At 35.5% G+C, this 3,603-nt stretch overlaps 1 pseudogene; it reads left to right on the top strand.

Moving 5' to 3' along the window:
* The first annotated feature begins 1,656 nt into the window (after nucleotides 1-1,656).
* LOC101344216 (general transcription factor IIH subunit 3 pseudogene) lies at nucleotides 1,657-3,226 on the top strand (annotated as a pseudogene).
* The last annotated feature ends 377 nt before the right edge of the window (nucleotides 3,227-3,603 follow it).

Here is a 3,603-nt window from a genome sequence, read left to right as displayed (position 1 = left end):
GGACAAAGTCTCAGTCAAAACTTTTCACAGTTTATGCTCAGATTCTGGTGCCCATTTTAAATGAGTTTATAGTAAGTGGAATTTTCTGGTGCTAATTTTCCTGGGAAACAGGAGACTTAACTATACATACAAAGGAAACAAAAACATAATGGTGTTAGTCTTCGTATCAGCAACTATAAATGCTGAAAACATTGGAATAATGCCTTCAGAAGTCTGAGATATGACTTCAAATCAATAATTTTATACATAGCAAATTACTAATCAAATGTGAAAGCAAACTAAAGACAAGCAAGAATTCAGAAAATTTACTTTCCGTGTACTCTTTGGAAAAAAAGTAGTCCAGCAATTATTTTTTAAAAAAAAATGAAAGAAAGAGACAGAGAGAGAAAGGCTAGAAAATGTAGTGAACAGCACGAGAAGATTTATGCTTTGGGTAACAGAAGACTAAGTAATTCAAACCAAACCAAACTTCCTTCTGGGTGAAAACAACACAGAAACTTGATAAAATATATTATTAAAAATCGTCCTAAAAGCATCAAAGATATATCAAGACAATGAGGAATTACAGGGCAGAAATCCAGGATTTGGGAGAAGATTTTGCCACGGAAGCATTTGCTGATATGAAAGAAACCAGTGATGGCGCTTTAAATAGTCTCTGAAGGCGAAGGGGGAAAAATATTCATTGCTAATATAGGAAATAGTAAACTATCACACATCATGAATTGGAACCCCAAAGGGCTACATCCTGGAGCAGTGGTAATAGCTGCTACATCTGGTGCAGCTCCTCTTTAGAGAAGCAGAAATAAATCAACCTTTGTCCCGACTGAAGCCTGGATTTGAGTAATCTGACTAGCCCATAAAATCTCAAACTATGATCTTGGATTAAGGGCACCCTAACTGTTGCCAGAAGCCCTGGTGGCACAGTGGTTAAGCACTAGGCTGCTAACTGAAAGGCTGGCAGTTCGAGTCCACCAGCCACTCCATGAGAGAAAGATGTGGCAGTCTTCTTCCATAAAGATTTACAGCTTTGGAAACCCTATCCAAAAACCCAAATCCATTGCTGTTGAATCTATTCCAACTCATAGAAACCCTGTAGGGCCGTTCTACTCTGTCTTTTAGAGTTGCTATGAGTCGGAATCAACTCAGTGGCAATGGGTTTGGGTTTTAAATTGCTATTGCCCCTGTTTAGAGAAAGAGAATACCATCCTAGGCCTCAAATAATTTCTACAAATATTTCTAAACACAACATTCAACACCCACAGATACATGAAGAGAAAACACACCATGAGCAAAAACCAGCAGTAATAAAGATAACCAAGAGTCACAGGCATTATCAGACACAATCAAATAAATATGCTTACCATTTCCAAGGAGTAGAAAAGTAAGCTTTAAAATTTCAGCAGGGAACTGAAAACTATAAAAAGTGACTTAGCAAACTGAAATTCTAGAATTGAAAAATTCACAAACTAAGAATTCAATGGACAGTTTTAATAATGAACAGTTGAAGGAACAATTAGTGAACTGAAAATAGATCTGAAGAAACTCTACAGAATGAAGCAGATAGCAGCGAAGAAAGGTGAAAACACAAAAAAGAATGGAAAAAGAAAGAGACTTCCATGAGAACTTTCAAGTATCCAGAAGAAGACGAGAGAGAGAATGGACACAGGTAATGTTTGTAGAGATTTTGGATTAGAATTTTCCAAAACTGATGAAAAACATCCCCTGGCAGATTTAGGAATCTCAATAATTAAAATGAAATCCATATCTAAACAGATTATAATGAAACTGCAGAAAACCAAAGAAAATTTTAATGGCAGTCAGAGCAACTTGCCTTCAAAGGAACAACAGTAGGCTTACAAATGACTTCTCAACAGTAACAATGGAAATCAGAAGGAAAGTAACTGCCAACTTAGAATTTATAACCAGCAAAAAAAAGGCAAAATAAAACATTTTCACGTAAATAAAAATTGGAAGAGTTCCCTACTAGGAGACCTACACTTAAGGGAATTTGTAACAGATGTTTTCCAGGGAGAGGGAAAATAATACCCGGAGAAGATCAAGAGACAAAAAAGATACAAAAAGAATGAAGAACAAAGAAAGTTGCAATCATGTAAGTAACTCTCAGTGAGCAGTAATGTATGAAACTGATGATATGTAAGTTGGGAACAATGTAAATAGAGTCAAGTGTTCTAAGTTCCTTGCATTACCCAGGAGAGTTAAATTATCTATTAACGTTAAACTTTAATAAGTCAAGGATAAGTCAAGGATCAAGAATAGGAAAAGAGTATAACATTGACAACTGAGAATCCAAGGCCATTATGGTCTCCAGTTATCATAGCAAATACCATACCAACTTGGTGAGGAAAGTAAACATTCAAGGAGTCTGTGTGTGTGTGTGTGTGTGTGTGTGTGTGTGTGTGTGTGTGTGTGTTTAATGCATAGATGTTGTGATGATAGTTGAAATGTCCCAGTTATTCATGAATCATTTCAACAAATTTATTACATTATGCATATCATTCAAGATAGTCATTTCTTATAAGCTGGAAAAGAATGGCAGATATAGAGACTTCTTATGAGACTCTGGTAATACTCCTCCTGATTTTAATCTTTCTGTAAATAAAGACGAAAAATGTGAGCTAGTAATACCAGCAAATAAAGTTATTGCTAGAGATTAAAGATTTAATGACAAAGAGTGAATGAAGAAACTTCCACAGAAAATCTGGTGGAAGTTTCCTTCACCAAAGTGCTTTGTTACATTCATAGAAGAATCAAAGAAATTGAAAATAACCAGTAAATGAAATCAAGGACACTGGTAATTGAGACTACAGAGGAACTTCATGGATGTGGTCTTTGTAGAAGCAAAATGCTTTGATTGATGCCTGTGTTTCAGACCTGCATTCAAGCATCTTCCAACAGACTTGATATTACAGAAGGAATAGACTCAAAAAAGGTACCTGAGGTGTTCTTTGAACATTTACTCTGGGTTTTTCTCCCTGATCGGGATCAAAGATCTCAATTAATCTTTTCACCACCAATTTACCTTGACTACAGGGCTACTTGCTTATGTCATAAAAATTTCCTTGAAATATGTTATGTCTGTTTTTTGTGTGTGTCAGTCTTCTGCAGTTTCAGCTCTACTTGCACTATATGTGAGACAGCCTTTAAAATTTCACTGCCTCTTGTTCTGAAAAGAAAGTAGAAGAAACTAAAAGTGACTGAATCATGATAAAACATTTGTTCCTTCCATCTTCCAGTAGAAATTGTAGTGAAGGAATCATACAGGAAAGATTTTGACAATCAACAATATAAAAAGTATATACAATTATTTTTAATGTAACTAGTATCTTAGACAAATACCTTTTTCAACAACACAAGTGGTGATTATACATGTGAACCTAAAAGGATGGAAAACACAGGAATCAAATCACCTACATCTATGTAAAGACGATGGAGAAGCTCAATAACATCAGTCAGAATAAGACCAGAGGCCAGCTGCTTAACAGACCATCAATTCCTCCTATGCCAGTTTAAGTTGAAGATGAAGACAATTAAAACAAGTCCATGAGTGCCAAATTATGACCTTGAGTATATCCCACCTGAATT

Source organism: Trichechus manatus, unplaced genomic scaffold (assembly GCF_000243295.1).
Source record: "Trichechus manatus latirostris isolate Lorelei unplaced genomic scaffold, TriManLat1.0 scaffold00043, whole genome shotgun sequence".
Taxonomy (NCBI): domain Eukaryota; kingdom Metazoa; phylum Chordata; class Mammalia; order Sirenia; family Trichechidae; genus Trichechus; species Trichechus manatus.
This window is presented reverse-complemented; position numbering and strand designations above follow the sequence as displayed.